At 51.8% G+C, this 22,320-nt stretch overlaps 1 long non-coding RNA gene and 1 other non-coding gene across 4 annotated transcripts in view; both read right to left on the reverse strand.

Moving 5' to 3' along the window:
- The window catches only part of LOC139277944 (uncharacterized), a 190,792-nt gene that overhangs the window by 106,147 nt on the left and 62,325 nt on the right, over nucleotides 1–22,320 (reverse strand). For all 3 annotated transcript variants that reach the window (XR_011596183.1, XR_011596181.1, XR_011596182.1), the window contains exons 3-4: nucleotides 10,463–10,679; nucleotides 10,167–10,321 (exon numbers count right to left, since the gene is read on the reverse strand). This is a non-coding gene — a long non-coding RNA (uncharacterized lncRNA). The remainder of the gene's footprint in view (nucleotides 1–10,166; nucleotides 10,322–10,462; nucleotides 10,680–22,320) is intronic.
- Nucleotides 16,641–16,747, reverse strand: LOC139279200 (U6 spliceosomal RNA). Its single transcript, XR_011596419.1, has one exon. It is a non-coding gene; the product is annotated as a U6 spliceosomal RNA (small nuclear RNA).

Consider the following 22,320-nt stretch of genomic DNA (forward strand, 5'->3'; position numbering starts at 1 on the left):
AGAATGTGGAACTCGCTGCCACAGGGAGTGGTTGTAGTGAATAATATCGATGCATTTAAGAGGAGGCTAGACAAGCATTTGAGGGAAAAGGGAACAGAGGGTTATGCTGATAGATTTAGATGAGGAAGGACGGGGGGAGGCTGGAGTGGAGCATAAACGCCGGCACGGACTGGTTGTTTCTGTGCTGTATATCCTATGTAATCCTAAGTAATTATCATTGGGATTCTTCACACTCAACTCCAAGTAACTCTGAAAAGCAAAAGCCCCGTTGGGAAGGATGGTCAAAGCTAGAGAAGCTCACCGCTGCCTTGGAATGATGCCAAAACCCACCCCGTGCTTACCGTCCAGTCGTGCCTCCGTTACAGCAGCCACCATTTTGAAAGAGGCCTACCGCTGGGCGTCCGTATCCCCTGCCTGTTTCGGGCCGGATAGGCCCCATTTAATATGCAAATTGGGGTCCTACGACATATGTCGGGCCCCGATTGCCATTTTGGAAGCAAACACATTTTGCTTCCAGTCTCCGATCGGTTCCACGGGTAATAGAGGAGAAGAGGCCCAGTTACGATTGGCAGGAGGTTTTCAAGGTATTAAGGGGAACGAATAGGGTCGAGAGAGAGGAACTATTTCCGCTGGTTGGGGATTCTAGGACTAGGGGGTCATTTTCGACAAATTAGAGCCAGACCTTTCAGGAGTGAAGTTAGGAAACACTTCTACACCCAAAGTTTGGAACTCTTCCGCAAACAGCAAATGGTGCTAGATCAATTATTAATTTTAAATCAGAGATTGATATATTTTTGTTACCCAAAGATAATAAGGGATATGGGCCAAAGGCGGGTATATGGAGTTAGGTCGCAGATCAGCCGTGATCTGATTGAATGGCAGAACAGGCTCCAGGGGCTGAATGGCCTCCTCCTGTTCCTATGATCCTTTGAGTGGTTTTTCCAAGCCACCACAAAAAATTAATCTTGCCAGTTACTGCCCCAGGCCCTTGGCACCGTCACAATCACACTTACCCTGCTATGGGCCGGGACAAGCCACTAATGGATCACCTGAATCCAGGGTGTTGCAGTGGTACGTACACCTGTTTACTGGCCAGACGTCAATGAGGACCTCAAAATCACGGCCACCTCTATGCTGTCAGGATGGTTGGCTGCCTGAGATCAAAATCGATCCCATCGCTTTGATTTTCCTATTTATCTTATCAAAAATCCCTTCGTTAACATAGAATCAGAGAGATTTACAGCACGGAAGGAGGCCATTTCGGCCCATCGTGCCCGCGCCGGCCGACCAAGAGCTATCCAGCCTAATCCCACTTTCCAGCTCTCAGTCCGTAGCCCTGTAGATTACAGCACTTCAAGTGCACATCCAAGTACTTTTTAAATGTGGTGAGGGTTTCTGTCTCTACCACCCTTTCAGGCAGTGAGTTCCAGACCTCCACCGCCCTCTGGGTGAAGAAATTTCCCCTCAGATCCCCTCTAAACCTCCCCCCAATTATTTTAAATCTATACTCCCTAGTTGTTGACCCCTCTGTTAAGGGAAATAGATCTTTCTTTCCCCCTCAGCCCTGTAAGCTTTCTCCTTTTCAAACTCCAACCAGAAAATTACATCGATTTTCTGTTAAAGCGATCCAGAACCTTATTTGCTTTCATTTTTCAAAAATAAAATTGCAGCTAAGGACTGTATTGACTGTTTCATGTAGTTATCCACATTAACCCTCTTAGCGCACACTTTCCCTTTGGGTTCCTGTCTCTCATTCTAATTATTTGACGTTTATCCCCATGTACTGCATCTGCTGGCCCAGTGACCTAAAAAGATCGGAATTCTCCTGAGGCTGGCTACATTATTTTTCATTATTTGCCTCAAGGGCCTAATGATTTTATATTAATATCCTGTGTTATCTGCCCACTGTGCATCTTCTGCGACGCTTCCCCGAACCAACTGAGGCAAATTGCTCAGCTTTCATGAATAAAGACAGGTTTGAAGTAGATATTTAATAACTATATCGGGCTCCAGCTCTCCCGCTACGGTTTTGAGTGGCCCAATACTTCCCCTCGCCCATTTTATCTGTGTCCATCAATTAATGATATTGTCTATAGGTTGTCAACCGTGCATGAAACAAACCCGCAGAGGTGCGCTGTCCTGTTTTGTCATCAACCAGCAGACCCATTAAACCGTGTCACGAACCGACAGTTCACAGGTCAGTGCGAGAATTGTTTCACAGATAGAGCTTAAGCTGTAACAGCAGTGGCAAGGTCCTGTGGAATTCATTACCACACTGACGTGTAATGGATTGCTGCTTGAGCAAATGCTGGTGCCTTAACAGGAGCTGACAGCAAATTACTTCTAGTGGACTAGATTTGTTATGGTGATCCATTCCTCAATTCCATTATTTTTTGTTTGTTTCCGAGTCAGATCACCCGCGCTCTTTGTTTCTCAGCTGCCCACCAAGAGAGATTGCACAGCCGTAATGAAGGAGTGATCTCACTAATAATTAACACTGCAATTAAACTGAAGGCAGCTCATTGGCGAGGTTTGTTTTTCTGCAGACTAGCATCAGGTCCCAGTAATCACTGGGCAAAGGCCGGGAGAGGCAGTGCTGGCTGCCAGGTCAACGTGACGGAGAACTCCCTTTAAAAAGGAATGTCTTACACAGCATTCACAGTGCAGAAACAGGCCATTCGGCCCAACTAGTCCACGCCGGTGTTTACACGCCACACGAGCCTCCTCCCACCTTACTTCATCTCACCCCATCAACATATCCTTTTCTTCCATTCTCCCCTTGCTTCCCCTTAAATGCATCTGTGCTATTCGCCTCAACTACTCCCTGCGGTAGTGAGATCGACATTATATCCACTCTCTGGGTAAAGTAGTTCCTCTTGAATTCCCGATTGGATTTATGAGTGACTATCCTATATTGATGGCCCCTAGTTCTCTTCTCCCCCTCCCCCCCCCCCAACCACCCAGTTGAAACATCTTCTCTAAGTCTTGCATTTCTATAGCGCCTTTCGTGGCCTCAGGACATCCCAAGGTGCTTCACTGCCAATGAAGTACTTTTGACGCGTAATCACTGTTGCAATGTCGGTTTTTACAACAGCCAAATTGTGCACAGCAAGTTCCCACAAACGGCAAAGTGATACCGACCAGATAATCGGTTTTGGTGATGTTGATTGAGATAAATATTGGCCAGGAGAATTCCCCTGCTTGTCTTCGAAATAGTGCCATGGGATCTGTTGTGTATGAAGAAAGAGTCAGACTGAACACTGTGAGCTCAAAGTAAAGTGTGACCTTAGTCTTTTATTGCAGATCTCCAGAGTGCCTCTCCAACCCATGAAGCCTCCTTAAATATCTGTGCTCCCAAGGGACTCCAGGGCATGAGCCCTCTGGTGGCTGTACAGAGTAAATACAAGTCCACTTATATAACAGGATCTTTTACATCCACCTCACAAGGCTGACGGGACCTCGGGTTAACGTCTCATCAGAAAGACGGCACCTCCGACAGAGCAGCGCTCCCTCAGTACTGCACTGAGATGTCAGCCGAGATTCTGTGTTGAGGGCCCTGATATTGCTGGAAGTCCTGCCCACAGCCGCCAAGCTACCACCGGAAATGCCGTTTTTTTTTCCCGGTGATTCCTCCGGTGCCGAGGCTGGAAATCCGGCTTTTTCCTCATCGTAGGACAGTCAAAGATGGCCCTGCCGCCCGTCAGAAGGACCGCTGGGGAAAAGCGGGTCTGAGCTGCGTGTGAGTCGGGCGGCAGGGAGGGTGACCCAGATCGCTGCAGCGCTGCACTTCACTTCCCCCGATATCGTTCACATCCTGCAGCACTGTTGGTGGCACATAAATAGTGAGGTGATGGATCTTAACCCGCCCAGAGAGAGTTCAGATATGTGACTCCCTATGACTCCGTTGAAGGGAAGGTGTGGCAGAGGAAGTGACAATGAGTTGCGGAAGATGGTGAAGGCTCAATGCAAGAGGGACCCTGCAAGAGTTTGGAGCCCATTCCATGCGGAAAATATTTAGTGACTGATGTGACTGCGCAGATGGTCTGAGCTTATGCCAGAGTTATTATGCGAAAGTGATAAGATGTCAAGCGATGGCACATAGCTGCAACTGATACTGAGAACAGCATGACATGAGGTGTGGAAGAGGGGTAGATACATATAATGGACTGCAATGTAGCTAATCAACATGTCATCTCAGGGATGGCACTCCGCCATGTTTGGCGTCTTAAAAAGTGTCTTGACCTGAAAGCATTATTGTGTGCCCTGCAAGTACTTCAAGTGACTCTCATTGAATGGCAGTCTTTCTGCATTGGTCTCCCTTACTTGTCGTGCCGCGATGTCCTGATGACAGGACCCATTATACAGTGCAATCATATGTGGAGCACAATATAGTCCCGAAGCAGCAGAACCCACGAGGGACAGCACTGTGTTTCTCACATCACGTGGGAATGAGACACTAACCAAGAGAGGGTGAACATTGCGACTGTATTTAAAAGTGCTATATTACAGAAGTGACATAACTCTACAGGATTTACAAACATCTCCACCACCAACACCCACCCCTCTACCCGCTACCACCACCTCTCCCGCCGTCGCCTTGATGTGAGGCCCATCGTCCTCTTCTTTGTCCCGCCTTCAACTTGGCGTCCCGCACCCCTGCCCCTCCCCTCTCCCCATCTCTGCTTGAGCAGGTTGTGCAGGAGGGCTGCCGGACCTCTGCAGACGTGTCCGTCTTGGCGAGAAGGTAGGGGGCATGACTGAAGGCACCGGCTCCTCGGGATCTGTCTGCCCTGAGGGTGTGGCGCAGGGGGCTTGCATGACCGGCCCAGAAGCCATCGCTTGTCTCGTCGCCTCAGCAGACTGGGTGTTGCTCTCCACCGCATTAATGAGCCGGTCCATTCGGTCAGAATGATGCTGAGCCGAGGGACTCGATGCCGGCACCTACCCCAGCCATGGTTCGGCAGCAGCTCGCAACCTATCTCCACACTTGTCCTCGATAGCTGCACCATCTCGTGAATAGCTGTGCGCGGTCCTGCATCCTCAGCAGCTTGTTGGGTCGGTGTGGGTCGGTGTGGGTCGTTGTGGGTCGGGGTGTGTCGGTGTGGGTCGGGGTGTGTCGGTGTGGGTCGGGGTGTGTCGGTGTGGGTCGGGGTGTGTCGGTGTGGGTCGGTGTGGGTCGGGGTGTGTCGGTGTGGGTCGGGGTGTGTCGGTGTGGGTCGGGGTGTGTCGGTGTGGGTCGGGGTGTGTCGGTGTGGGTCAGTGTGGGTCGGGGTGTGTCGGTGTGGGTCGGGGTGTGTCGGTGTGGGTCGGGGTGTGTCGGTGTGGGTCGGGGTGTGTCGGTGTGGGTCGTCGTGGGTCGGTGTGGGTCGGGGTGTGTCAGTGTGGGTCGGGGTGTGTCAGTGTGGGTCGGGGTGTGTCGGTGTGGGTCGGGGTGGGTCGGTGTGGGTCGGTGTGGGTCGGGGTGGGTCGGTGTGGGTCGGGGTGGGTCGGGGTGGGTCGGGGTGGGTCGGGGTGGGTCGGGGTGGGTCGGGGTGGGTCGTCGTGGGTCGGTGTGGGTCGGTGTGGGTCGGTGTGCGTCGGTGTGCGTCGGTGTGCGTCGGTGTAGGTCGGGGTGTGACAGTGTGGGTCGGTGTGGGTCGGGGTGTGTCGGTGTGGGTCAGTGTGTGTCAGTGTGGGTCGGTGTGGGTCGGTGTGGGTCAGTGTGGGTCGGTGTGCGTCGGTGTAGGTCGGGGTGTGACAGTGTGGGTCGGTGTGGGTCGGGGTGTGTCAGTGTGGGTCGGTGTGGGTCGGTGTGCGTCGGTGTGGGTCGGTGTGCGTCGGTGTGGGTCGGTGTGCGTCGGTGTGGGTCGGTGTGCGTCGGTGTGGGTCGGTGTGCGTCGGTGTAGGTCGGGGTGTGTCGGTGTGGGTCGGTGTGCGTCGGTGTGGGTCGGTGTGCGTCGGTGTGCGTCGGTGTAGGTCGGGGTGGGTCAGTGTGGGTCGGTGTGTGTCGGTGTGGGTCGGTGTGGGTCGGTGTGGGTCGGTGTGGGTCGGTGTGGGTCGGTGTGGGTCGGTGTGGGTCGGTGTGGGTCGGTGTGGGTCAGTGTGGGTCAGTGTGGGTCAGTGTGGGTCAGTGTGGGTCGGTGTGGGTCGGTGTGGGTCGGGGTGTGTCAATGTGGGTCGGTGTGGGTCGGTGTGTGTCGTCGTGGGTCGGTGTGGGTCGGTGTGGGTCAGTGTGGGTCGGTGTGGGTCAGTGTGGGTCGGGGTGGGTCGGTGTGGGTCGGGGTGTGTCAATGTGGGTCGGTGTGCGTCGGTGTGGGTCGGTGTGCGTCGGTGTGCGTCGGTGTAGGTCGGGGTGTGACAGTGTGGGTCGGTGTGGGTCGGTGTGGGTCGGGGTGTGTCGTCGTGGGTCGGTGTGGGTTGGTGTGTGTCAGTGTGGGTCGGTGTGGGTCAGTGTGGGTCGGGGTGGGTCGGTGTGGGTCGGGGTGTGTCAATGTGGGTCGGTGTGGGTCAGTGTGGGTCGGTGTGGGTCAGTGTGGGTCGGTGTGGGTCGGTGTGGGTCGGTGTGGGTCGGGGTGTGTCGTCGTGGGTCGGTGTGGGTCGGTGTGGGTCGGTGTGGGTCAGTGTGGGTCGGTGTGGGTCGGTGTGGGTCAGTGTGGGTCGGTGTGGGTCGGTGTGGGTCAGTGTGGGTCGGTGTGGGTCAGTGTGGGTCGGTGTGGGTCAGTGTGGGTCGGTGTGGGTCGGGGTGGGTCAGTGTGGGTCAGTGTGGGTCGGGGTGGGTCGGGGTGTGTCAGTGTGGGTCAGTGTGGGTCGGTGTGGGTCGGTGTGGGTCGGTGTGGGTCGGTGTGGGTCGGTGTGGGTCGGTGTGGGTCGGTGTGGGTCGGTGTGGGTCGGTGTGGGTCAGTGTGGGTCGGTGTGGGTCAGTGTGGGTCGGTGTGGGTCGGGGTGGGTCGGTGTGGGTCAGTGTGGGTCGGGGTGGGTCGGGGTGTGTCAGTGTGGGTCGGTGTGGGTCAGTGTGGGTCAGTGTGGGTCGGTGTGGGTCGGTGTGGGTCGGTGTGGGTCAGTGTGGGTCGGGGTGGGTCGGGGTGGGTCGGTGTGGGTCAGTGTGGGTCAGTGTGGGTCGGTGTGGGTCGGTGTGGGTCGGTGTGGGTCGGTGTGGGTCGGTGTGGGTCAGTGTGGGTCAGTGTGGGTCGGTGTGGGTCGGTGTGGGTCGGGGTGCGTCAGTGTGGGTCGGTGTGGGTCAGTGTGGGTCAGTGTGGGTCAGTGTGGGTCGGTGTGGGTCGGTGTGGGTCGGGGTGTGTCGGTGTGGGTCGGTGTGTGTCGGTGTGTGTCGGGGTGGGTCGGGGTGTGTCGGTGTGGGTCGGTGTGGGTCGGTGTGGGTCGGTGTGGGTCGGGGTGTGTCGGGGTGGGTCGGTGTGGGTCGGTGTGGGTCGGTGTGCGTCGGTGTGGGTCGTCGTGGGTCGTCGTGGGTCGGGGTGGGTCGGGGTGGGTCGGTGTGCGTCGGTGTGCGTCGGGGTGCGTCGGGGTGCGTCGGGGTGCGTCGGTGTGGGTCGTCGTGGGTCGGTGTGGGTCAGGGTGGGTCGGGGTGGGTCGTGGTGGGTCGGGGTGCGTCGGTGTGGGTCGGTGTGGGTCGGGGTGCGTCAGTGTGGGTCGGTGTGGGTCAGTGTGGGTCAGTGTGGGTCAGTGTGGGTCGGTGTGGGTCGGTGTGGGTCGGTGTGGGTCGGGGTGTGTCGGTGTGGGTCGGTGTGTGTCGGTGTGTGTCGGGGTGGGTCGGGGTGTGTCGGTGTGGGTCGGTGTGGGTCGGTGTGGGTCGGTGTGGGTCGGGGTGTGTCGGGGTGGGTCGGTGTGGGTCGGTGTGGGTCGGTGTGCGTCGGTGTGGGTCGTCGTGGGTCGTCGTGGGTCGGGGTGGGTCGGGGTGGGTCGGTGTGCGTCGGTGTGCGTCGGGGTGCGTCGGGGTGCGTCGGGGTGCGTCGGTGTGGGTCGTCGTGGGTCGGTGTGGGTCAGGGTGGGTCGGGGTGGGTCGTGGTGGGTCGGGGTGCGTCGGTGTGGGTCGTCGTGGGTCGGTGTGGGTCGGGGTGTGTCGGTGTGGGTCGTCGTGGGTCGGTGTGGGTCGGTGTGGGTCGGGGTGGGTCGTCGTGGGTCGGTGTGGGTCGGGGTGGGTCGGTGTGCGTCGGTGTGGGTCGGTGTGGGTCGGGGTGGGTCGGTGTGGGTCGGTGTGGGTCGGGGTGGGTCGGGGTGGGACAGTGTGGGTCGGGGTGGGTCGGGGTGGGTCGGGGTGGGTCGGGGTGTGTCAGTGTGGGTCGGTGTGGGTCGGGGTGGGTCGGGGTGGGTCGGGGTGGGTCGGTGTGGGTCGGGGTGGGTCGGGGTGGGTCGGTGTGGGTCGGGGTGGGTCGGGGTGGGTCGGGGTGGGTCGGTGTGGGTCGGGGTGGGTCGGGGTGGGTCGGGGTGGGTCGGGGTGGGTCGGTGTGCGTCGGTGTGCGTCGGTGTGCGTCGGTGTGGGTCGGTGTGCGTCGGTGTGGGTCGGTGTGCGTCGGTGTGGGTCGGTGTGGGTCGGTGTGGGTCGGTGTGGGTCGGGGTGGGTCGGGGTGTGTCAGTGTGGGTCGGTGTGGGTCGGTGTGGGTCGGTGTGCGTCGGTGTGGGTCGGTGTGCGTCGGTGTGCGTCGGTGTGGGTCGGGGTGTGTCAGTGTGGGTCGGGGTGTGTCAATGTGGGTCAGTGTGGGTCGGTGTGTGTCGGGGTGGGTCAGTGTGGGTCGGGGTGGGTCGGTGTGGGTCAGGGTGGGTCGGGGTGTGTCAGTGTGGGTCAGGGTGGGTCAGTGTGGGTCAGGGTGGGTCAGGGTGGGTCGGTGTGGGTCAGGGTGGGTCGGGGTGTGTCAGTGTGGGTCAGGGTGGGTCAGTGTGGGTCGGTGTGGGTCAGGGTGGGTCAGGGTGGGTCGGGGTGTGTCAGTGTGGGTCGGTGTGTGTCGGGGTGGGTCGGTGTGGGTCAGGGTGGGTCGGGGTGTGTCAGTGTGGGTCAGGGTGGGTCAGTGTGGGTCAGGGTGGGTCGATGTGGGTCGGTGTGGGTCAGTGTGGGTCGGGGTGTGTCAGTGTGGGTCAGGGTGGGTCGGGGTGGGTCGGTGTGGGTCAGTGTGGGTCGGGGTGTGTCAGTGTGTGTCGGGGTGTGTCAATGTGGGTCAGTGTGGGTCGGTGTGGGTCGGTGTGTGTCGGGGTGGGTCAGTGTGGGTCGGGGTGGGTCAGTGTGGGTCGGTGTGGGTCAGTGTGGGTCAGTGTGGGTCGGGGTGTGTCAGTGTGGGTCAGGGTGGGTCGGTGTGGGTCGGGGTGTGTCGGGGTGGGTCGGGGTGTGTCAATGTGGGTCAGTGTGGGTCGGTGTGGGTCGGTGTGTGTCGGGGTGGGTCGGGGTGTGTCAATGTGGGTCAGTGTGGGTCAGTGTGGGTCAGTGTGGGTCAGTGTGGGTCGGGGTGGGTCAGTGTGGGTCGGGGTGGGTCAGTGTGGGTCGGGGTGGGTCAGTGTGGGTCAGTGTGGGTCGGGGTGGGTCGGTGTGGGTCGGTGTGTGTCGGTGTGTGTCGTTGTGGGTTGACCCGCCCTGGTTGGGTCAGCTCCACAGCCTCTGAGCCTGGCAGTGCTTGGAGGTGTTGCGTCCGGCTCAAAGCCCATGAATTCTGAGCCGACGCCGAGGTTCTGAGGACAGATGGCACACATGGCAGGAGGCTGGTATCATCCTCTTCCGGCTCCTCCACCGCAAGGGGCTCAAAGATGGGCCCTTCTCCCTCCTCGCTCTCCTCTTCTTCGTGACTCTGGGCGGCGGAGTTTGGTGCGATGGAACTGGGTGGTCTTGGCGGTGGGGAGGGGAGGTGGCGGGGTGTGGTCGAGGAAGGAGCCCATGTCTCGGGCTGGGGACCACGTTGGGGTGGGAGACGCTGAGGTCACACTCCTCCTTCGAGTGCCAGAGGTGGCTGGCGTGCATTGATCAGTGCTGTCCGACTCACCGTCTGCAAGTAGAGGCCAATATTTCAGTCTATAGGGCTATAGGCAAGGGGGGCGGGGGTCGGAGGGGCGGGAGGTCAAGCTGATGTGAGACTTCTCATCTCACACTCACATTGTGCCATCAGGGAGTTCCATCTCTACATGGGCGCACCAATAGTGACCTTTCATGCACTGAGCCTGACGCAGACCGGAGTTTAGTAGAAGCTTACCACGCTCTAGCAGCGGATCTGCATCACCCTTTGGTTGCATGATGGCGGTCACCCACCAATGCCAAGGCATGCTCCTCCAGGTTGCTCAACTCCATCACCTCTGCTGGGTCCCCTCCCGTGGCACTGGGGCTTGCTGCCTTGGATGTATTTTTCTTCTGCAGAAAGATACGTTGAAGTTTTTACCCCCTTTGATCATGCCCCACACACACAACCACACACACACACACACCCACACACATATCTGGGTCATGACCAATTGCAGTTGGACGGGAGGGGTTCCTTAAATGTTTACTCACGCTTGCTGATGCCACCGCATCGCTCCAACGTTTCCTACACTGGCCTCCATCTCACTCAATGTTGCCCGTTGAGGACACGGCCTCACCAATCTCCCTCCAGATGCGTCTGCATCGGGGTGGTGGAGGTTTGCCACGACCATCCCGGGTGAGGTCTTTATACGTGCGCTCCACTTCTGATGCAAGGAAAGTAGTGCAGGGGTCCCCTGCGGTCATCCCCCTGCAAAACAGATACACTGCTTTGAGTACTGTTGAGGGGGATGACTCATCAGGGGCGGGCAGCAGCAGCCAAGTTCATGGCACCGTGGCTGGCTCTGTTGCACAGGAGGGCAAGAAAAAGAGTGGGAGAGCGATAGTGATAGGGGATTCAATTGAATGGGGAATAGATAGGCGTTTCTACGGCCGCAACCGAGACTCCAGGATGGTATGTTGCCTCCCTGGTGCAAGGGTAAAGGATGTCTCGGAGCGGGTGCAGGACATTCTAAAAAGGGAGAGAGAACAGCCAGTTGTGGTGGTGCACATTGGTACCAACGACATAGGTAAAAAATGGGATGAGGTCCTATGAGGCGAATTTAAGGAGCTAGGAGCTAAATTAAAAGTAGGACCTCAAAAGTAGTAATCTCAGGATTGCTACCAGTGCCACGTGCTAGTCAGAGTAGGAATCGCAGGATAGCGCAGATGAATACATGGCTTGAGCAGTGGTGCAGCAGGGAGGGATTCAAATTCCTGGGGCATTGGAACAGGTTCTGGGGGAGGTGGGACCAGTACAAACCAGACGGTCTGCACCTGGGCAGGACCGGAACCAATGTCCTCGGGGGAGTGTTTGCTAGTGCTGTTGGGGAGGAGTTAAACTAATATGGCAGAGTGATGGGAACCAATGCAGGGAGACAGAGGGAAACAAAAACGAGACAAAAGCAAAAGACAGAAAAGAGATGAGTAAAAGTGGAGGGCAGAGAAACCCAGGGCAAAAAACAAAAAGGGCCACTGAATATAAAGGGGTTGCAGGAGGGTTCAAAACTAAAAATCATGGTTTAAAAACTAGTATTAAAACACTCTACCTAAATGCACGCAGCATTCGAAATAAAGTAAATGAGTTGACGGCACAAATCATTACAAATGGGTATGATTTGGTGGCCATTACAAAAACATGGTTGCAGGGTGGCCAAGACTGGGGATTAAACATACAGGGGTATCTGACGATTCGGAAAGATAGACAAGAAGGGAAAGGAGGTGGGGTAGCTCTGTTAATAAAGGATGATATCAGGGCAGTTGTGAGAGACGATATTGGCTCTAATGAACAAAATGTTGAATCATTGTGGGTAGTAAGGGATAGTAAGGGGAAAAAGTCACTGGTGGGCGTAGTTTATAGGCCCCCAAATATTAACTTCGCGGTGGGGCGGGCAATAATCAAGGGAATAATGGAGGCATGTGAAAAAGGAACGGCAGTAATCATGGTGGATTTTAACCTACATATCGATTGGTCAACTCAAATCGCACGGGGTAGCCTGGAGGAGGAATTCATAGAATGCATGCGGGATTGTTTCTTAGAACAGTATGTAACAGAACCTACAAGGGAGCAAGCTATCTTAGATCTGGTCCTGTGTAATGAGACAAGAAAAATAAACGATCTCCTAGTAAAAGATCCTCTCGGAATGAGTGATCACAGTGTGGTTGAATTTGTATTACAGATTGAGGGTGAGGAAGTTGTGTCAGAAACGAGCATACTATGCTTAAACAAAGGGGACTACAGTGGGATGAGGGCAGAGTTGGCTAAAGTAGACTGGAAACACAGACTAAACGGTGGCACAATTGAGGAACAGTGGAGGACTTTTAAGGAGCTCTTTCATAGTGCGCAACAAAAATATATTCCAGTGAAAAAGAAGGGCGGGAAGAGAAGGAATAACCAGCCGTGGATAACCAAGGAAATAAAGGAGAGTATCAAATCAAAAACCAATGCGTAGAAGGTGGCCAAGGTTAGTGGGAAACTAGAGGATTGGGAAAATTTTAAACGACAGCAAAGAATGACAAAAAAGCAATAAAGAAAGGAAAGATAGATTACGAAGGTAAACTTCTGCAAAACATAAAAACAGATAGTAAAAGCTTTTACCGATATATAAAACGGAAAAGAGTGACTGAAGTAAATGTTGGTCCCTTAGAAGATGAGAAGGGGGATTTAATAATGGGAAATGTGGAAATGGCTGAGACCTTAAACAATTATTTTGCTTCGGTCTTCACAGTGGAAGACACAAAAACCATGCCAAAAATAGCTGGTCACAGGAATGTGGGAAGGGAGGATCTGGAGACAATCACTATCACTAGAGGGGTAGTGCTGGACAGGCTAATGAGACTCAAGGTAGACAAGTCCCCTGGTCCTGATGAAATGCATCCCAGAGTATTAAAAGAGATGGCAGAAGTTATAGCAGATGCATTCGTTATAATCTACCAAAATTCTCTGGACTCTGGGGAGGTACCAGCGGATTGGAAAGCAGCTAATGTAACGCCTCTGTTTAAAAAAGGGGGCAGACAAAAGGCAGGTAACTATAGGCCGGTTAGTTTAACATCTGTAGTGGGGAAAATGCTTGAGACTATCATTTAAGGAAGAAATAGCGGGACATCTAGACAGGAATAGTGCAATCAAGCAGACGCAGCATGGATTCATGAAGGGGAAATCATGTTTAACTAATTTACTGGAATTCTTTGAGGATATAACGAGCGTGGTGGATAGAGGTGTACCGATGGATGTGGTGTATTTAGATTTCCAAAAGGCATTCGATAAGGTGCCACACAAAAGGTTATTGCAGAAGATAGAGGTACGCGGAGTCAGAGGAAATGTATTAGCATGGATAGAGAATTGGCTGGCTAACAGAAAGCAGAGAATCGGAATAAATGGGTCCTTTTCGGGTTGGAAATCCGTGGTTAGTAGTGTGCTACAGGGATCGGTGCTGGGACCACAACTGTTTACAATATACATAGATGACCTGGAAGAGGGGACAGAGTGTAGTGTAACAAAATTTGCAGATAGCACTAAGATTAGTGGGAAAGCGGGTTATGTAGAGGACACAGAGAGGCTGCAAAGAGATTTGGATAGGTTAAGCGAATGGGCTAAGGTTTGGCAGATGGAATACAATGTTGGAAAGTGTGAGGTCATCCACCTTGGGAAAAAAAACAGTAAAAGGGAATATTATTTGAATGGGAGAAATTACAACATGCTGAGGTGCAGAGGGACCTGGGGGTCCTTGTGCATGAATCCCAAAAAGTTAGTTTGCAGGTGCAGCAGGTAATCAGGAAGGCGAATGGAATGTTGGCCTTCATTGCGAGAGGGATGGAGTACAAAAGCAGGGAGGTCCTGCTGCAACTGTATAGGGTATTGGTAAGGCCGCACCTGGAGCACTGCGTGCAGTTTTGGTCACCTTACTTAAGGAAGGATATACTGGCTTTGGAGGGGGTACAGAGACGATTCACTAGGCTGATTCCGGAGATGAGGGGGTTACCTTATGATGATAGACTGAGTAGACTGGGTCTTTACTCGTTGGAGTTCACAAGGATGAGGGGTGATCTTATAGAAACATTTAAAATCATGAAAGGAATAGACAAGATGGAGGCAGAGAGGTTGTTTCCACTGGTAGGGGAGACTAGAACTAGGGGGCCCAGCCTCATACGGGGGAGCCAATTTAAAACCGAGTTGAGAAGGAATTTCTTCTCCCAGAGGGTTGTGAATCTGTGGAATTCTCTGCCCAAGGAAGCAGTTGAGGCTAGCTCATTGAATATGTATTCAAATCACAGATAGATAGATTTTTAACCAATAAGGGAATTAAGGGTTACGGGGAGAGGGCGGGTAAGTGGAGCTGAGTCCACGGCCAGATCAGCCATGATCTTCTTGAATGGCGGAGCAGGCTCGAGGGGCTAGATGGCCTACACCTGTTCCTAATTCTTATGTTCTTATGTTCCTCCAGCTCCTCATTATTAAACCAGGGAGCTCTGAGCCTGGTTTTGACAGTCTTATTTGATGCTTTTTTTCCACTCATCTTAAATCACTTAAGGAATGGATAATGAAAGATTTGCAGCTCTCTGTCTCCTACTCTCTCCCCTCTACAACTGGCAGGTGCAAGGGAGTGTTTGACATTTATGCGCATGCGCAGAAGTCCCAGCAGCCTCAATCGTAGAAACATAGAAACCTTGAAAATAGGTGCAGGAGTAGGCCATTCGGCCCTTCGAGCCTGCACCACCATTCAATAAGATCATGGCTGATCATTCACCTCAGTACCCCTTTCCTGCTTTCTCTCCATACCTCTTGATCCCTTTAGCCATAAGGGCCATATCTAACTCCTTCTTGAATATATCCAATGAACTGGCATCAACAACTCTGCGGTAGGGAATTCCACAGGTTAACAATTCTCTGAGTGAAGAAGTTTCTCCTCATCTCAGTCCTAAATGGCTTACCACTTATCCTTAGACTGTGTCCCCTGGTTCTGGACTTCCCCAACATTGGGAACATTTTTCCTGCATCTAACCTATCCAGTCCCGTCAGAATTTTATATGTTTCTATGAGATCCCCTCTCATCCTGCTAAATTCCAGTGAATAAAAGCCCAGTCGATCCAGTCCCTCCTCATATGTCAGTCCAGCCATCCTGGGAATCAGTCTGGTGAACCTTCGCTGCACTCCCTCAATAGCAAGAACCTCCTTCCTTGGATTAGGAGACTAAAACTGAACACAATATTCCAGGTGAGGTCTCACCAAGACCCTGTACAACTGCAGTAAGATCTCCCTGCTCCTATACTCAAATCCCCTAGCTATGAAGGCCAAAATACCATTTGCCTTCTTCACCCCCTGCTGTACCTGCATGCCAACTTTCAATGACTGATGTTCCATGACACCCAAGTCTCGTTGCACCTCCCCTTTTCCTAATCTGCCACCATTTAGATAATATTCTGCCTTCGTGTTTTTGCTCCCAAAGTAGATAACCTCACATTTATCCACATTATACTGCATCTGTCATGCATTTGCCCACTCACCTAACCTGTCCAAGTTACCCTGCAGCCTCTTAGAATCCTCCTCACAGTTCACACCGCCACCCAGTTTAGTGTCACCCGCAAACTTGGAGATATTACACTCAATTCCTTCATCCAAATCATTAATGTATATTGTAAATAGCTGGGGTCCTAGCACTGAGCCCTGCAGCACTCCACTAGTCACTGCCTGCCATTCTGAAAAGGACCCATTTATCCCGCTCTCTGCTTCCTGTCTGCCAACCAGTTCTCTATCCACTTCAGTACATTACCCCCAATACCATGTGCTTTAATTTTGCACACCAATCTCTTGTGTGGGACCTTATCAAAAGCCTTTTGAAAGTCCAAATACACCACATCCACTGGTTCTCCCTTGTCCACTCTATTAGTTACATCCTCAAAACATTCCAGAAGATTTGTCAAGCATGATTTCCCTTTCATAAATCCATGCTGACTTGGACCGATTCTGTCACTGCTTTCCAAATGCGCTGCTATTTCATCTTTAATAAATTATTCCAACATTTTCCCCACTACTGATGTCAGGCTAACCTGTTTTCTCTCTCTCTCCTTTTTTAAAAAGTGGTGTTACATTAGCTACTCTCCAGTCCATAGGAACTGATCCAGAGTCGATAGACTGTTGGAAAATGATCACCAATGCATCCACTATTTCTAGGGCCACTTCCTTAAGTACTCTGGGATGCAGACTATCAGGACCCAAAAGGTTACTGCAGAAGATAAAGGTACGCGGAGTCAGAGGAAATGTATTAGCATGGATCGAGAATTGGCTAGCTAACAGAAAACAGAGAGTCGGGATAAATGGGTCCTTTTCGGGTTGGAAATCGGTGGTTAGTGGTGTGCCACAGAAATTGGTGCTGGGACCACAACTGTTTACAATATACATAGATGACCTGGAAGAGGGGACAGAGTGTAGTGTAACAAAATTTGCAGATGACACAAAGATTAGTGGGAAAGTGGGTTGTGTAGAGGACACAGAGAGGCTGCAAAGAAATTTAGATAGGTTAAGCAAATGGGCTAAGGTTTGGCAGATGGAATACAATGTCGGAAAATGTAAGGTCATCCACCTTGGGAAAAAAAACAGTAAAAGGGAATATTATTTGAATGGGGAGAAATTACAACATGCTGCGGTGCAGAGGAACCTGGGGGTCCTTGTGCATGAAACTCTTTTAGAGTCACGAATTTGCGTGTCATCCTTGCGCAGGGGCCATGCTAATCTTCTCTGTATCGTTCCAATTTTAGTATATGTGATGCCGAAGCGAGCACACATGATTTGAACACACAACCTTCTGATCTGGAGTCAGACACACTATCGTTGCACCACGAGGTCTACACAAAACTCCAAGTTAGTTTGCAGGTGCAGCAGGTAATCAGGAAGGCAAATGGAATGTTGGCCTTCATTGCGAGAGGGATGGAGTACAAAAGCAGGGAGGTCCTGCTGCAACTGTACAGGGTATTGGTGAGGCCGCACCTGGAGAACTGCGTGCAGTTTTGGTCACCTTACTTAAGGAAGGATATACTAGCTTTGGAAGGGGAACAGAGACGATTCACTAGGCTGATTCCGGAGATGAGGGGGTTACCTTATGATGATAGATTGAGTAGACTGGATCTTTACTCATTGGAGTTTAGAAGGATGAGGGGTGATCTTATAGAAACATTTAAAATCATGAAAGGGATAGACAAGATAGAGGCAGAGAGATTGTTTCCACTGGTCGGGGAGACTAGAACTAGGGGGCCCAGTCTCAAAATACAGGGGAGCCAATTTAAAACCGAGTTGAGAAGGAATTTCTTCTCCCAGAGGGTTGTGAATCTGTGGAATTCTCTGCCCAAGGAAGCAGCTGAGGCTAGCTCATTGAATATATTCAAATCACAGATAGATAGATTTTTAACCAATAAGGGAATTAAGGGTTATGGGGAGTGGGCTGGTAAGTGGAGCTGAGTCCACGGCCAGATCAGCCATGATCTTGTTGAATGGCGGAGCAGGCTGGAAGGGCTAGATGGCCTACTCCTGAAACTAATTCTTAAGTTCTTATGTTCTTATTAATGTTGGGGAGGTCCAGAGCCAGGGGTCACAGTCTAAGGATGGGGGGTGCTCCATTTGGGACCGAGATGAGGAGAGGCTTCTTCACCCAGGGAGTGGTGGGCCTGTGGGATTCTCTGCCACCGAGAGTTGTTGAGGCCAGTTCACTAGATGTATTCAGGAGGGAGTTAGATGTAGTCCTTACTACTGGGGGATCAAGGGGTATGGTGAGAAAGCAGAAATGGGGTACTGAAGTTGCATGTTCAGTCATGAACTCATTAAATGGTGGTGCAGGCTCGAAGGGCCGAATGGCCTACTCCTGCACCTATTTTCTATGTTTCTATGACCCGGGGATTTATCGGCCTTCAATCTCATCAATTTCCCCTAACACAATTTCAAGCCTAATAAGGATATCCTTCAGTTCCTCCTTCTCACTAGACCCTCAGTCCCCTAATACTTCTGGAAGGTTATTTGTGTCCTCCTTCATGAAGATAGAACCAAAGTATTTGTTCAACTGGCCTGTCATTTCTTTGTTCCCCATTACAAGTTCACCTGAATCTGACTGCAGGGGACCTACATTTGTCTTCACTAATCTTTTTCTCTTCACATATCTATCGAAGCTTTTGCAGTCAGTTTTTATGTTCCTGGCAAGCTTCCTCTCATACTCTATTTTCCCCCTCCTAATTAAACCTTTTTTCCTCCTCTGCTGAATTCTAAATTTCTCCCAGTCCTCAGGTTTGCTGCTTTTTCTGGCCAATTTATATGCCTCTTCCTTGGATTTAACACTATCCTTAATTTCCCTTGTTAGCCACAGTTGAGCCACCTTCCCCGTTTTATTTTTACTCCAGACAGGGACGTACAATTGTTGAAGTTCATCCATGTGATCTTTAAATGTTTGCCATTGCCTATCCACCGTTTAAGTATCATTTGCGGCAAAAATGACGTCGGTGATAGAACTACAAAAAAAGACCACAGATCTCGCGCATGCGCAGTGCGGCACCTTCGAAGTTCCCCGATTCGAGAGGCCTGTACCTCCCGCTCACTGATCGCCACCCGCCGACTCCCGCTGCTGCCCACAATACCGAGCCGAAGATGGATCCCAGCGACAGCAGGCGCCAAAAAGGTAGATGCCGCTCAGGGACTGCCGAAAAATGGGCGGGCCTTACAGCTCATCACTATTGGGGGCCTAGGTCTCTGGAACCCACAACTTTCTGACTTAGAGCTACCTACTGAGCTAAATGCTGAGCCCATGCTGATTGGCCAAACACTGTGAGCTATCGTTTCTTTCCGAACACATGACAGTAGACCCTTGTAGGGCATTCAGACACTTGCATTTTGCCAGATAAAGCTGAGCAAATAGGTCGCAACTTGCCTTTTATAAAACACATTAATTTCGACATCTCCTCACTGAACCTCTCCGGGGCCAGAAGCTTTAATTTTGTGAGAATCATCTATCTTCAACAGCGAACAACCGGAGCTAAATCAGCCGGAAAAAAACCCATTGGGCTCCTCGGCCTTTGTGATTGGGTCCCAGCCACTGTCACTCTGCTTCGAACTGAACTTATCTGCTCCTGTCAGAGGGGGTTTCAAATAGATCGGAAGGAAAGCGGTGTGGAATGCAACGCAAGCAACTGTGGAAATGGGCGCTAGCATCAACTAGAGGAAGAAAGTACGAAAGGGCAGACACAGCTCAGGGAATCTCCAACCACTCCAACTCAATCTGGCTGCTCAGTGCTCGGCGCTTGATGTCAAATATTTTAACGTCAGCACACACACACACAGAAATGAAGTGGAAGGCAGCTGGAATTGATAACCATCGCTGATTTTTCTTTCTTCTCGTTCGTGCAAGGCACTGGCGGGAGTTCCTGTAACGCTTTTTGTTATACTTTTTGCACTTCCAACAATGAGAGCGTTTGCAGAGAGTGTTTCAAACAGAGCTTCCAACTCCTGCTAAAAACAGCAGCAGTAGGTGATGTACTTGTCTGGCGCTGCGCTTAATCAGTGCTCAGGGGATACTTTTCCTTTTTGGCTCCACTGGACTCCTTTGAAAAGCTCAGCCCCACACTGGGCACTAAATGAATTGCCCAGTGTGGGGCCAGCCTCAAATACATTGCCCATTGTGGAACAGTGCCACAGAGACCAGGAACGGCACAGATTCCATTTTGGAGCACTGGGGACACGTTGCTTTTTAGATTTAATTTGACTTCACGTCCTGCACAATAGTACAAAGCCGCAACTATTTTGGGGTTGAACTTTCTTTTTGGTTTGTTTTTAAACTTCCGTTGTCTGAATTTGGTGTTCAGCGAGAATGGAACTGTTTTTCATTTTGGGGGCTGGGTTTCAGCATCAAGCATTGGGTCAAACAAAAGACTTGAACAACTTGCATTTATATAGCACCTTTCGCGACCACCGGATGTCTCAAAATACTTTACAGCCAATGAAGTGCTTTTCGAGTGTAGTCACTATTGTAATGTGGGAAACACAGCAGCCCATTTGCACACAGCAAGCTCCCACGAACAGCAATGTGATAAGGACCAGATCATCTGTTTTTTTGTTATGTTGATTGAGGGATAAATAGTGGCCAGGACACTGGGGATAACTCCCCTGCTCTTCTTAAAAATAATGCCATGAAATCTTTTAAGTGCACCTGAGAGAACAGACAGGGCCTTGGTTTAACATCTCATCTGAAAGACAGCACCTCCAACAGTGCAGCACGTCCTCAAGTAGCGTGTCAGCCTAGATGTTTGTGCTTAAGTTTCTGGAGTAGGACTTGAACCCACAACCTTCTGACCCAGAGGCGAGAGTGCTACCCACTGAGCCACAGCTGACACTGCGAGCCTGGTATCAGCATCAAGCACTCTCGGGTCAAAGTAAACTTCAGTCTGCTCGGACCCAATAAGGCGCCTCCTCTCCAACAGGGGAATGTCTCCTGACCATACCATTGTGCAATTTTCCCCCTCATTTATTTTGGGGTGTGCAGTCCCTTTAACGGGCTGCGCGGCCCATTCAAACTTTCGCGCATACGCAAAATCTCCGATTCAAAAGCCGGTAAGCAGTCTGTGTGGGACCTCCGGCCAGCTGTGGTGCTTAGCGGGAATGTTGCCATTGAAGCATTCCTCCGTTTCCCGCACTAGCCATCTGGCAGCCTGTCTGAATGAGATTCCTGGCTTTTTAAGTGCTATTTGGGGCTGTTTTGTACATTGAGACTGACCAAACATATGGTTCTCATCTTTTTTTCAAATCCCACCATGGTCTCGCCTCTCCCTATCTCTGTCACGTCTTCCATCCTTACAACCCTCCAAGATCTCTGCACTCCTCCAATTCTGGCCTCTTTTGCATCCCCGATATTAATTGCTCCACCATTGGCAGCGGTGCCTTCAGTTGCTGAGACTCTAAGCTCTTGCATTCCCTCCCTAGACCTCTCTGCCTCTCTACCTCTCCCTCCTCCTTTAAGATGCTCCTAAATTACATTGCAACAGTGACTACACTCCAAAAGTACTTCATTGGCTGTGAAGCGCTTTGAGACTTCCGGTGATCGTGAAAGGCGCTATATAAATCCAAGTCTTTCTTTCTTTTAAAATGTTTCTTTGCACCAGTCTCAATATCTCCTTTTGTGACTCGGTGTCAAATGTGTTTTATAAGACTCCTGTGAAGCACCTTGGGACGTTTTACTAAGTTAAAGGCGCTATATAAATGTATGTTGTTGATATTATATGGGATCCTTACAGCCAGCCTGAACTACATTTGATCCCAAATCCCAGAGTTGAAAGGTCAATTCACCACACCAGCCAGTCCACCATTTTGTAGTGTTTCATTATGTACAATATAATTTGGATTCCCAAAGCAAGCGCTCTACTCGTTAACTCCTTCACGGCAAACTAGCCAAAGGTGGACACAAGAAACGTTACAAGGACACCCTCAAAGCCTCCCTGATAAAGTGCAACATCCCCACTGACACCTGGGAATCCCTGGCCAAAGACCGCCCTAAGTGGAGGAAGTGCATCCGGGAGGGCGCTGAGCACCTCGAGTCTCATCGCCGAGAGCATGCAGAAATCAAGCGCAGGCAGCGGAAAGAACGTGTGGCAAACTTGTCCCACCCTCCCTTACCCTCAACGACTGTCTGTCCCACCCGTGACAGAGACTGTGGCTCTCGTATTGGACTGTTCAGCCACCTAACGACCCATTCTAAGAGTGGAAGCAAGTCTTCCTCGATTACGAGGGACTGCCTATGATGACAGGAGATGGTATCTGTTTCACGTTTCTTTTGACTTTTGAATGGGTTTCCTTCCATAGTTATATCATTTCTTTGGCAAGAACAAAGTAATATTGTTTTGTTGCGCCAAATATAATGTAAGATAATAAGTTTCAAAAAGCAGGTATTCCCTCAAGAGCTGAGTTGGTTATATACACTGCCCAACCACTGGAATTGAGCCAGATAGACCCGGAATCTGAGCAGATTCGATCGTTGGTCCGTGCTGAATTAGCTGGTTTTAATGGATGTGGTTCATGGGTGCTTCTAATTAAAGTGCTATAATTAACAGAGGCATTCTACTACCCAGTACAGCTTGAACCTCCCTTATCCAGAACTCCTTTATCCAGAACCACCCCTCGTCCAGAACCATTCCCGGCCACCGGGTAGCGCATGCGCAGAACTCTGACATGAACAAATTGAAGCCCTTCCTCGCTGCCGACTCCCGCAATCGCTGGCCTGACCCCGCGATCTATCCCCCGGCCCCCCCATGATCTCTCTGCCTCACTCCCAGCCCCAAGCCAACCAACCCTGATATCCCCTTGCTCAGTACCTGTACCATCCAATTTA

Source organism: Pristiophorus japonicus, chromosome 13, assembly GCF_044704955.1.
Source record: "Pristiophorus japonicus isolate sPriJap1 chromosome 13, sPriJap1.hap1, whole genome shotgun sequence".
Taxonomy (NCBI): domain Eukaryota; kingdom Metazoa; phylum Chordata; class Chondrichthyes; family Pristiophoridae; genus Pristiophorus; species Pristiophorus japonicus.